Source organism: Anser anser, assembly GCF_964211835.1.
Source record: "Anser anser genome assembly, chromosome: 4".
Classification (NCBI taxonomy): Eukaryota; Metazoa; Chordata; class Aves; order Anseriformes; family Anatidae; genus Anser; species Anser anser.
This window is the reverse complement of record NC_139724.1, coordinates 30121569-30135616: the sequence shown is the minus strand read 5'-3', so window position 1 is coordinate 30135616 and position 14048 is coordinate 30121569. Positions and strand designations below refer to the sequence as shown.

At 34.2% G+C, this 14048-nt stretch overlaps 1 long non-coding RNA gene across 1 annotated transcript in view; it reads right to left on the bottom strand.

Moving 5' to 3' along the window:
- LOC310898705 overlaps nucleotides 1-14048 on the bottom strand; it is a 200121-nt gene that overhangs the window by 82959 nt on the left and 103114 nt on the right. Inside the window, exons 9-10 of the long non-coding RNA XR_014583567.1 lie at nucleotides 7965-8108; nucleotides 7274-7335 (exon numbers count right to left, since the gene is read on the bottom strand). This is a non-coding gene — a long non-coding RNA (uncharacterized lncRNA). The remainder of the gene's footprint in view (nucleotides 1-7273; nucleotides 7336-7964; nucleotides 8109-14048) is intronic.

The window sequence follows — 14048 nt, the reverse complement described above, 5'->3', positions numbered from 1 at the left end:
ATGAAAGTGATGCAGTCACACAGAGAAGTTGCAAAAGGCAAGAGTTGTTCCTTGCCTGCTCTATTCCAAACCTGTTTGATGGTTTGGACAGCAGTCACAAGGGATGCTACTGTTCCCTCACTTCTGATACAAAAGCACTCACATTGTTTACTATTGTCAATTTCCTCTCTTGCTCCAAGAGAACTAGAGCAGCATGACTCCTGGAGAGACACTAAACCTAACTCAGGATTAGAAGGGAAAATGAGTATCCCCTATTTATTATTTTCTTTTCCTTCTTCACTGCTTTTCTTTTACCTTATTATTTATAGCTTAGTTAGTGCTGAAGTCATCCAGCCAAATAGCATTTTCTGTTCTACAAAATACAAAATGTATTGCTTGGACAGATTTACAATTGCTCTTAGATTTGGAGAATGATTCATTCCACAAAAAATGGATCCGTTAAAGCATACTCCTGAGATCCTTTGGTAGTTATCATTGAACTGTATCTTAACATACAATGGAATACTTTGAAAAGTTTTGATTTTTCTAGTAAGTGTTCTCTGCAACAGTTTTAACAGCAGCAGCAATTCAAGTCAGTTTTTTCTTCCTATTTTACTTGTCTTCTACAAGTATGCTCTTTCAGTCATTTTACATGGAAATTGTTCCATGCAGCAACTAAAGTTTTCTTTCAACATTCAACTAAACCTTTGTGAAGAAGTATGAGGTGGGGCAACTAGAGCCAAATATTTACAATTCTATGAATTTATGTAGAGAATAATTTCTAGGGGTAGATTAAAAAAATGCAAAAAGGAAAACTATTAAAAATGTAATTTATGAATTTATATCAAAATTACTGTTCTCAGTGCATTAGTAATGTATCTGTCTAGAGTAGTGTTGGTTTGTGGAGATGATTGTTGATTCTTTAGTTTGTTTTGCTTTGTCTTGTTTTCAACAGCGAAATTAGATTCTCAGCTGAGCTTTTGAGCTTTATAAAATGTGCTTTTTTTTTTTGAGTGCTCCCATCATCAATAGGTATTGCTATTGACCGCTTTTATGTAACTGGTTTAAATTGTAAGAACAGAAACTGCAAGAGTACAAAATAAGCACTCAAAACTATGAAGGACATTTTGAAAGGGTTTTACCATTGTTGCATTTGATAAAAACATACCAAATAGCATGAGAAAAGGATATAAATGTAAGAGCAAGACAAAAAAAGTAAAAGTGTACTGAGTTAATGAATCATTAGAAAAATAGCCTAGTCTCAATTGTCTGATATATCTCATGGAAATTATTTCCAGTAAGGTGTAGAATTTTAATTCTACTGTATGCAGAAATAGCACTACCATAAAATGAGGCTCACTTTAGCCAGAAGCTAAAAAATGGATTTGTGTCATTTAATTACCTACAATTTACTAATAGCACATAGCCTCCCAATGCTTCAAATCAGGCCTTGTCCATGATTTGCTAGCAAAGCTAATACAATTTTAAAACAATAAAAAAAAATAAATGAGAATAAATATCCAACAGGAATATCCAACAGCATGCAGTAGACAACTGTACTTGCTCACTGTGACCAGTTTCATTCTGTAACCTTTTCCTCACAACTTCTACATTCCAAATTATGTGTTTAGTGTTTATGTGTATCTGAACTCACCCAAAGAGAGGTTGGCTCCAGCAGAGAAATCTGGATAGGGAGAAGGCCACTTATGTCTCCAAGGAACTGCTGAGTATCATCAAGGGAGTATCAGTGGGATTGGCTGGAGAACTGACAAGAGAAATCCAGTGCCAAGGCTGGAGCTCCTGCTCCAGTCTACAAGGACACAACGGGTGGCAGGAGAGTAATGTCTTAATCACTTTATTTTTTATCCTTTTTGTTGCTGTTTTGACTTCTCTTTATTTTGAAATTTGAGTAGATCTTTTTTACATTTTTAAATACAATTTAGCTTAATTTGAACCTTATGCCTTTTTGTCTTTTGGGGGAGTTTCTCCAAGTGGAATTTTAAACATATTCTGCAGCAGTGGCTAAATCACTATCACATTTTTATGTATGCACAGATGCAGAGAAAGACTACTGTTATGGCAGTGTGCTCACAAAGGATTAAAAAAGGGGGGGACTGTGCACCCTTATGAAATGATGATGACAAAGATGGCTCTTAGCAGAATATTTCTGTAAGTGATAAGAAGTTCAGGCAAAATGGCAATTTCACCTTCACATGTCCTAAAAGGAGATGGCAGAGTAAAAATCAGCTTACTCTTCATTTGTTTCTGTCTCAATCGTATTAGTTTGGGTTTGGCTGACATACCACTTGAAATGCTTTTCTGCTCTTTATAATCGGAGTAGCACTGTTAGCAATTTCACTGGCCTGCAAGTATTTTTTGCAAGTATTACTGAATTAGGTCCTGTAATATTGGTCCCTTTAATAACTTACTAATGGATTTCAGGTTTTTGAACAGATATTTTCTTATATTTTTTATGCCTTTGATGTTATTTTTCTGTCTTGCTAGCCTCACTTTCTTTATTGTTGACATTTCCGTTATTTTCCTTTCCATTCTCTATAATAACTTCATGTCATTTGCAATGAAGTTGGTAAACACTGATCATACCTCTTTTACATCTGTTGTTTTTCCCTACAGTAAGAATCATTTTTATCCATCCATTTTCTGCTGTATTTCTTCATCCCCTCGCCTTCAACAACAAACACGGTACCATTTTTTTCCTCTGTCTCCTTTCTCTGCATCAACAGAAGAAATCTAGATTTTGGTTTAACATCAAAGACCTAAATAAAACACATCATCGGGAAGTCACTTGCTACAGTGGTACATAATTGTTCTTTATTTCAGTCTGCATTAATATGATATCACTCCAAATTCCTTATCCTTCTCTCAAAAAAAAAAAATATTAAACCTGTGTATGTCAACTGAGATTCATGCCAGTTCTTGTGAGAGTATTCTGGAAAATACTTTACTTTTTCTTTCTGAAGAAGTAACTTCTTTTATAAAAGTATACAATTTTTGACTTGTGCAGAAAAATATCTCCGTTTGCTTCATTATTTCTTTTCAAATTTTCAGGAAAAGTCTATTCTAAGTTAAAAATCAAGTCTTCTCTGATTAGCTGTTATAGCTGGGTAGTCTTTTGGTATTCTACATTGCACCTTTTCTGCGGAAATGAAAAACTTCCATAACTGTGTAAAATAAAACTTTCCACTTTATACAACCTAAAAAGATTATGCTGACATATGCTTGCTTTTTCCCCTCAACAAGACTACTTTGACCATTGGTTCTTTTTGCAAAGAATGTATATTAAGATTATTAACTTCCTATTTGATTTGAGTCATAGGAAGTATTATCAGTCGCCATCAGAGAACACAGGAATCATACCTTTGTTTTATTAGATGCAGTATAAAAACCAGAAAGATGGTGTGTTGCACCACAACTTTTCGATGTAGAGACATGGCAGATACAGAAAAAATATCAATCGAAAATCAGTAAGCTTCATGCTTAGTCATATACTTTTATTTTTCTCTTGTTTTCTTGATCCTAGAATAATTTTTCCCCAATCAAATGGCTATATGTTTACTCAAACAAAGCTTTCTTCCTGAATGACTTTATTTATCTCTTCTTCCATATTTACAAGTGGATGTAAATGTATATGGCTTGCTTTATCCAACTCAGTCAAATGTTTTAATTTCTAGATTAATCTTAAGGTTTACACTCTAGATTACAGGTGCAGCTGGATTTAAAAGAAAGTCCCCTTAATTTCAATACAGACACTGATTTTGTATTAATGGAAATTGGGGTGAAAGTCTAATTCAGGAAGTAACTAATTTTATTATTACTGACAAAACTCAAAGAACAAAAGTAAACAATCTTACCTAAACTATAAACTTCTGCAACAGTAATAAAACAAAAAAGTAACAATATAAATCATGCATACTAAGATCTACCTTTTTTTCACTTTCTTGATAATAATATTTTAGATATCTCCACAATAACATTTCAGAAAACCTACTGTAGTAATACTTGAAATGCAACTAAGCTGTAGTTTCAAAATACTAAACTGTAATTTGAGATTCCATTAACTGTCAACTTCTTCTAATTATACTAACAGTCAACGAGAGTCAAATTTGTAAGTTACACAACTGAAAAAGAGAGGGAGAAAACTGTATTTAACAACCTCACTGGTAAGGGGCATTAAGAGAGACAAGTACAGAGCAGGTGAGTGGAAGGAATGCACTGGGGAAGGCTCTAAACATAAAATAAAAGAAGGATGAAAAAAGTAGAGCTCAAATTCCACCGCGGTTTTCCTAAGAAAACAAGAACTAAATGTGGTGCACAGAGATGTTATAAGGTAGAAGGTTATATCTTGGACACATACAAAAAAAAAATAAAATAAAATACTTGCAGATAAACCAGTTGTACAAATGCGATATTAAATAGTTAATTTTAAAATGTGTTTTGTGAGCTTTTCTTATGTTATTCTGAGTAATTGAGTTTCTAATAAGAATCTACTTTTTATTAAAAAATAATGAAAGCAGGGTTTAATAGAGGAAATGAATAGGATACAGGTGAGTCTTTATTATCAGCGAGTTGAACAAACTGAAAAAAAATCATCTGAGTTTAAAAAGAGATTTTTAGTTTGTCTTAAATCTATTCTACAGAGGAACCCTACTACTTTTGTTTCAAAGAAGCTTAGCAGCATTTTTTATTGTTGTTTCAGTCATAAGATTCTTCTTTCTCTGTAGGGTCCTTCATATTGAAAAAACAATGAAATTCTAAGTATACGTATTTTCCTCGGCAGTTTAAAGTATTCCAAGTTATGTCTAATGCTAACATGTCATATGGAAATAGATACTTCATTGAAATTCTTGAAAGAGAGCTGTGGAAAAAGATGAGAAGTAGCACTGTTGAGGAATGTATTTTTTTCTTAGCACTCAGTGATCATATTTTTGTAGAGTTTGTATATCTTAAATTTGAACTGTACAACCTAAGAAGAAAACATATTCCGCAACTAATAACTTATAATTGTGCAAGTTATAATTACTGGAACTAAGAGAAGCTACAGTATGGAAAATGGGCTATTGCCCAGCAAAATTAAATACTTCTGTTTGATTTCCAACATTTATACCTAAAGTGTTCACCATTCAAAGGTGCTTATCTGTAGTTAGCTCTGGAAATGATGTTCCTTCAGTGCTGGCACCCACAGCAATTGTCCAGTTTGCTTACAGCATAGTCTGTTTCTACCAGCACTTCTGTTCAAATTGTAAAGGACTGGCTCTTCTACCTGCACAGTCATCACCACCAAGCCCCCACAAAAAGCATCTCATTTAGTTCCACATGATATTACTTGAGACCCTACTTTTCCTAAGGTGCTGGAAAAGATCCTGCCACTAGAGTCTCAGGACATTGCCAGCTATGGTAACTGATACGTGGTGTGAACAGGCTGCTCATAACTTTCCTATGACCAGTTAATACATGGCAAATGGCTGAAGAGAGAACACCCAAAATAGTATAAGAACAAGCTCAAAGCAAATTTCCAGCTGTGTTGCATTAGTTCCACTCCCTGGAAGACTGCCTGCTTCAGTGTACCAGGTGAAGTGGTGCCATCAAAACAAGTGTACAGGATTTGACTAGCACAGAGCAACACAACAGGAAGCTGTGCGAGAGGAAAGGTCTATCTACAGTAAGCTTCTTTTGTGGCTTACAAGCTGTGCATTTCTCATAAAACAAGCTGCAAAACCTCCATGTGTGGCTTAATGTATATCCTTTTCTTTAGCTTTCCTTCAGAGGCAGCAGCACTACCAGCACCAGGCGTTTGGGACAAACACTGAAGTATAGGATCTCTCAGTCAACATATATATTGAGTGGATTACCTGAAAATCTTGTAGATTCTGAGCAGTTTTACAGATTTGGGGAAGTTTAAGAAAATCTCTTCTACTACTAGAGAGAATTCATCAAGAGGAGGAAATTGCATATATTTCCAGATCATAACATGGAGTAGAAATGCAGAAGAATGATCAAGAAGGTGATTTAAATTAAATAAATAAATAAATAAGAAAGGCTATATAAAGTTGCTTTGAAACTCACCTCTCCTTAAAGGATAGAATAGTAATTGCACAAGTGCAAAAACCAAGACAGCTGACTGCACTGATTCGAAATCCACCTTTTTTTCCTCACATTATATACAATTCCTCGAATATTGATTGCCATTGCTTTCCACCAGTTGTATGCTTTTGTAGTCTCTATGACAGTGGTGTTATATACCAACTTAAAACTAAAATAATTCAGTGGCTGATGGGGTCCTGAAATATTTTCACTGCCATATACAAACCCCTGTACATGTATGCATGAAGTAAGCAGACATAGATATATTATGAACGCTCACAGATGTTCTGTCTCCCCAAGCCTTTTCTACATGGTGTTGTGGTAAACAGTGCATAATAGTGTGCATTATTTTGCCAGTCTGAAATGCCATAATCTAACATGAGCATTTATGAGCATGAGCACTACAAGAAGGACAAGGAGGTGCTCGAGAGAGTCCAGAGAAGGGCAACGAAGCTGGTGAGGGGTCTGGAGAACAAGTCTTACGAGGAGCGGCTGAGGGAGCTGCGATTGTTCAGCCTGGAGAAGAGGAGGCTCAGGGGCGACCTTATCACTCTCTACAGGTACATTATTAAAGGAGGCTCTAGCGAGGTAGGGGTTGGTCTATTCTCCCACGTGCCTGGTGACAGGATGAGGGTGAATGGGCTAAAGTTGCGCCAGGGGAGGTTTAGGTTGGATATTAGGAAGAACTTCTTTACCGAAAGGGTTGTTAGGCATTGGAATGGGCTGCCCAGGGAAGTGGTTGAGTCACCATCCCTGGAGGTCTTTAAGAGACATTTAGATGTTGAGCTTAGTGATATGGTTTAGTGGAGGACTTGTTAGTGTTAGGTTAGAGGTTGGACTAGGTGATCTTGGAGGTCTCTTCCAATCTAGACGATTCTGTGATTTCTTATCAATTACCACTAGGGAGGAAATAGTACCAGAAAACTTCAAAATGCTAAAGAATGTTGCTGATACAAATACCAGTGTCAATTATTGTTTAATCAAAACACAACCATCCCAGCCAAAAACAGTGCCTAGAACTATCCGAGTAGAAAATGAGGGGTTATGAGATTCTCATAAGATAAAACAAACATGGGAAATCAGATAACAAATAAACAGTGAATGTAAAGCGTGCTTACACTTGAAGAGTATCTCAGCATAAATACGACCACTTAGGTAAATGGACTTTAAGATATATGACAAAACTGCTTACCTTAGAGTACTTGATTGACTGATAAGCTTGAGAAATGTGAGAGCTGATGAACCAAAGAGCTTCTGTGAAATCATATAAAATAAGAATATCATTATCTTGTAGCACAGAGAATAAATTTCCTCCAAAATAATAAAAATTTTTAAAAACAATAAAAAGTCTTTTTAAGAGTATGTGAATATCATAACACTTTTATAGGCCTGAAAGCATAGATCTATTTGATCACACCTCTGATCTCTCTATTCCCAAATGCCAGTGGTGTGATCATCATGGAATATCTTCCATAATGATTTGGTCCTACATTTAACTCCATGGAATCATTCCAGTCTTTTTTTTTTTCTTTCCAGAAACACGTTCTTGCTTTCAATTCAATTCATTTTTTGTCCTTTAAAATACAGAAACAATAGCTAAATGCAGATGAGTTACAGATGCTAAATGAAGATAAGTTACAATAGCTAAATGCAGATAACAAAGATACCTTTTATTCTCGTATGGACTTTAAAAAAAATAATAAAAAAAAAAACATCCACTATAGCAGTGAAATGATTCAAACTCAGATCTGCTGAGTGTAAAATGCTTTGGTTTTCCTTTTGTTTTTAAAAAAATATATATATATTTTTTAATGTAAATCTCTGAGTGTTAAAATTAGAAAGAGAAAGTTTAAATAATTGCTTAACACACTAATGCTTCCTACCTTAGTTCACTGATCTGGTACAGTCTCCAGGCCCACTTTGATTCCATTGGGATTTTGGGCTCAGAGACCACAACGAATTTCTGAATTTATGCTCTGTTGCCACACAAGTCGTCTATTTATTTTTATCAGTGGTAAAGATTGCTTCTAGACAGGAAAAAAAAAAAAAGACATAACCTTCGACAGTATTTGAGTACAACAGCTCATTACAGAAGAGTAGACAAGAACAGAGGTTTAGCTTCGGTGAATAAGAAGTTACCATAATCTCAACTTTTATAGAAAGTGTGTCAAGTGGTGAACACTAGGGTTGGGAAGACCAAATGGGTGAAAGTTGGATATGTCGAGAGGCAGGAAGATGCAGAAATAAAGGTCTTCCCTATCATATTAAAAATGTCAGAGTTTTAAGAAAATAAGGGGTTGGTCCAAAGCCAACATCCATTCACTCTGGTGCTGCTTTGTAAATAGAACAGAAGTAATTTTAGTTGTTTTAACAAAGACAGAAAATTGCCGCCTCGTCTACTGAGCACTGCAAGAAGATCAAGATTATGCAATGATTCTGAAGTTCATATTTTCCAGCATTGCTCAGATTTCCCAATCAGTCCATGGCATTAGGCACTCCTTTTCTTGATATCACAATCCTGAGAGAAGCTCAACTTTTCTTTGATTTAAATACCTTCAGTGTTTTCAAGCAGAACAGGACCATTAGGAAGGACTTTATAGCCTTGGTTCACAGACTATCATGAAAATTCTCCTTCAAAACTGATAACAAAAAAATCTTTTTAGTTCTTCCCTAAATTCCACTAATGCACAAATTCAACTATTCTACAGAGTTCCACCCAAAGAGTAGAGCTTAACCTCACAGAAAATCCATAAACGTTTTTTTCAAAAATGATTTTTTAAAGAAACCCTCAGCCTGAAGCTTAGCCTAAGGATGTTATTCCTTTAGAACAGTTGTAAGAAAATATATTTTCCAAGGAATAAATACATATGGAACCAGATGCTATTATTTGTGTAAACTGTTAGTGCACCATGGAAAAAAAAAAAAAATATATATATATATTTTTAAAGCAAGTCAGCCAGTCTTATAAAGAGTATAAATACTTCCCTAAATCAAGAACATACAATGAAATCAGAGGAACCGAATAGTACTTGCAGTACTTGAAGTGAGGCAGGTGCTGAAGTTCTTATTGCTTGGCTTTTATTTTAAAATAAAAAAGTAAAAAAATAAAATAAAAAATATCAAATACTGACAGTTGTAATGTAATTCAAAACTTTCATTAAATGATTCAATAAATATTTGAATACCTATGGAACAGGGAGAAATAGGTCATGAATAGTATAAATATTTATTATTTTTTTGCCTATCCTACTGTGCATGCTAATTAGGAAAATAAAGTTATTAATATACACTAAATGACTAAAATAAAGCACCTGATTCTAGCCTCTAAGAATTATTCTCAGGAAATCAAAATTCCAGTGGTGTAAGTGTAAGCAAAAACATGTGATTATACCATCAGGGAAATTTCACAAACCTTGAAAATATTCTGTGGTAATTTCCTAATATTTATTATTAATTTTATTTTAAAATATCTTACGCACCAAGAAATACACTGTGTTTCCTGTGAAACATGAATAAATTATTTTTCACAAGGCCCACTCCATTAGTCATTAATTCTACAATATCATAAGAATTGATCCATGATATAAAACTAACACAAATTGGTATTTAACGGAAAGAAGGTACTTAAAGACTTGTAACAGAACTAGCAATGAACTTCTTAAGTGAAGTAGCCAGCAAATAAATCTCTTAGATTTTAATATCAAGCTGCATATCATGACAGTAATTGCATATATGGCATGGCAGAGATCCCATGTGTAGCCCTACAATTGCCTCGCTAAGAAGCTGTTAACAGTTCAAAGAGAACTCAAGAAATGGCAACACCAAGTGAACATATGAAAGTAGTTTTTGAAACAGAGAAAAAGGAAGGCACATATACCTTGGTTAAAATAGAAATTACAAATGAATGGCTTAGGAAAATAACAACCTGCTACTAAAGGATGTAAATCTTTCACTAAATAAGTGAAAGGAAGGTGTTAATTGGTCCAGGGATGTAAGTACACTGACAAGTTTAGCCAATAAAAATAAAGGTCAAAACAAAAACAAAACACAAACAAAACCAAAAAAGCCAAACAAAAATGACATTGTAAATAATTTAATTGTGAAACAATATCTTAAGGTAAACAAAAGAAATTATATAATTTTCTTCATTTAAATAATATGCTTAAATCAAAGCATTAGAATACATATTGAGCCCCTCACTTCAGCAGCTATTATTTTGCACTAATAAAATATCCCAAGCCTAGTGATAATATCAAAGACTACTAGACTGGAGCAATTAGCTAGAAAAAAAATAAAAAGAATAGCACATTATAAGAAAGTCTTACTTTCTTATATCTATTGCTATTATACCTATATAGCTATTACATCCATCAGCATTTTTCAGGCAAGACTACATGCTTCCAATATTTCAGATAGAGTAAAAGCAAAAATTCCTGTATAAAAGTTATTTGTAATTATCAGAAGACAAGAGAAGCACTGAAAAGAGAGAAAATTCTTACAGTATTTGATGTTATTTTTGATTGCCTGAAGCATAGAGAGCTAAACACAATAAATACATGCTGATTACTTAACTTAATTTTTCCTCTTTCTGCAAGCAAAACCTCTACTGACATAGCGTAATGCAACTTGTTCACTGAAAATCTGAAGAAATAAGTCAGTTGATTTTTCTCACAAAATCCAAAGGACAAAATATACACATGAAACTGAACTTAGCCTCTGAAGACATATAAGCATATAACAAAGAAAACTAACTTAGAGCAGCAGAAGCTGTTATATTTATCAGTGAGGTATATTACATGTTAAATAGAAAATTTCTCATGGATGTTCCTAACTAAGTTGTTATTGCTATCCATTACAGAAGTTGTTTACAACAGAAAATGATAGTAGAAAAGTATTTTTAGCTGCCTTAGAGGATACAGCAACTGAAAACAGGAGAACTCATGTTGTTGCACACCAAGATGTTCTTGTGTACCAGGTTGTTTGGTGTCCACTGCCCTCACACTATTCTTTGAGAACCATTGCTGTAGAAAAGGTTTTTTTACTCCAGCCAAAATGGCTTCTTAACTTTTATTTCCTTTTTTCACTGATTTTCAACTACTTTCACAGCTAATATTTAAGTAATATCATTGTTGTAGTTAGACCACTATTGGTCAAAGCATCTTTTCAGTGTGCTAGGACTGCTGAATACAGGCCTCCTACAGTCCTTTAATTCATTCCCATTCAAAATTTCCTTTTTTTTTTTTTTTTTTTTTTAAAGGCAAGATGAATCTTCAGATAATTTTGCTTCTCTTAAATGACTAAATATTCTGTCAGTGTTGACTGTTCTTGTGAAGGTAGTTTCTTTGTACTAAATTTTGGAGTGATGAGTCCTGCATATGACCTTGTGTCACATAACAGTATGTACCTAGCAACGGTAATGAAGTGGTAAGGAGAGAATAGAGGAATCTTGAGTAAACCTACACTGAAACTTGGACATTTTTACATTATTTGTTAGGTAAATTGGATTGCTCTTCTATGAAATTTCATTGAAACTAATTATGCCTGTGTAGATTGCCTTCCTTTACGTTCCATTCAATTGACTCCACCAGAATTGAATTTCTATTTTGTGAACAATTTCCATTTTGATTTAATATCTTCTTGAATAATTTAAAAATGAAGAGTTGAGGATGTACTTATAAAGATATGCATACAAGTGTAAGAAATTTTCCTTCAGAAAGATCAATGGCAAGAACTCTACTAAACTTACTTAAAAATCACTCATAATTGAGATCTGAGTCTTTCAAATAAGATTGTTCTTTTGCAATTAAAGAAATGTCAACATTATGTTGACAACCCCTGCTGCACTGTAGCTCAGATTAAGATAAGACATAGCAGGAAGTATTCAGTAAAAAAATCTGCTATCAACTGCGAAACAGTTCATCTTTTCTTACACATAGCAACACAGACATCTTTGAAACTAGTGACAGCAGTTTCCCATGCAAAGAACCATATAGTCACATATTGCATAGAGCAGAGAGCATAGAAGACAATATATGACAATGAGAAAGAGTCATTTACGATTACGTATTTTCACAGGCAACACTGATGTGCTGAAGTTGGAGAATGCTAATTTTCTGGACTTCTGAGGAGTATTAAACACATTGAGATTTTTTAGAAATGTGGTTGGTTAAAAATAATATGTATTGATGCAACAGGAGATGAAAGGTAGGAAAAATATTAAAAACATCTTGCAAGATTAGATGACCATACACCTTTCTGGGTCAACATTTTTATGCCCAGGTGCATTTTTTATGCCTAATGCATTCTTAAATCTGAACACTAGTATCTAAATGCAATTGGAGTGCTTTCTGCTTGTTTCATAAAATGGCATGCAACAATATTCTTATCCAAAATTTCTTCCTAGAAAGACACCTCAAATTCATATGAAACTAGCTACCTCACATTATACCCATTTGGACAAACATGAACTTGGAGAGTAGATTTTCTGAACGCGTTAGTAATAAATTAAATAAATACACTGGTAATACAAAGAGTGACTTAGTTTGAATTTTATTACTAGAGTTTTACTTCTGCTCCTTAGTATGTGACCTACATTTAGTTTTTTTCTGAAAGCAGGCTCCTCCTTAAGCTCTTGCTTTAACCCCAGCCCTGGGGCTGATTAACCCCAAAGCCAACAACAAATAATATCTTTCCATAACTTAAAATGTGTGTGTTTTTTTTTTTAAAGTTTATTATTTACAGTTTGCAAATCACTTTAAAGAGAAATGTTTACTAAAAACAGCGCAAGCCAATGTATTTGTTTTGCTGGCCAACCAAACCATAGGAATTTTATGAAAATTTAAAAACAGAAAATAAAAACATCAGTAATGAAATATATTTCCAATGTCTTACAATTTTTGGTAGTAACATTTTTTTTCTGAAAATTTGATATAAAATATTTTCAAGACTTATGCTTCCCTTTACATCTAAATCAATAATATTTTTTTCTCTACCTTTATTGTTTCTATGATAAGTTTCTAAGATAACCTTAACAGACTGAAAAAAAGCATGTGCTCACTTTCAGGTGATACAAGTTATTAGTCCATTTTCTTCACAAAAGGGTTTTTTTCCTACACAAAGTAAAACCCCAAAGCTATCTCTAACCTCATTTAATCCTTTCAATACCTTGATAACCTGCCCTGCAGTATTTTGTCTTTATCACACTCATGAAAGAGAGTGCTTCGTCTGCAACTTTTCATGGCAACAAAAGTGCACCTCAGACTTGTGCTGTAAGACACGACACTGCAATGTATGAAACATGAATTATTGAAAAAGTAAAGGAATTCTGAAACCGAATCTCTTTTCCAAAGGCAAAACTTCAGTGCAGGTTATCAGACTGGATAGCCTAAGCATCAAACCCAGCCAAAATATGACCTGCAGTGAGATGAGTCAGACTATCTCAGGTTGCTTCCTGACAATCAGGATTTGTACACTGTCCACCTTCAGTATGAATTTTTCACTGAGAGAGACAACAAAACAGATAGCTGCACATCCATGTTTAATGCCTTCTAATAATTTCCTCTTTTCCTTTCCAACTCCAACCATAACCACAGATGATGCAGTAAGTGGGAAAAAAAATAAAAACGCCCTCCCTAAAGTCCACACACAAAAAAGGCACCACCTCATCCCCACTCCCCAGAAGACTCCTGGGATAGCTCACAGACCCTGCAGTTTTGAAATGTTAAGATTACTAGTTAAACTTAGGGTCTTTAATTTACATATAACTTATAGCCACATTCAGTGGAGTGAAGGATGCATGTGGCTCCTTCTCTCCGGGGCTGGCTGAGAGAGGAAAGAATGTGACCTTACTTCCAATTTAGTATCACACACAGACTTGCCTATCACACTATTATTTGTGAAAAACTAAATAAAGTATCCTATAAAAAAAAGATTAGAAAAAATAAAAATAGATTAGTGCTGATTCATAT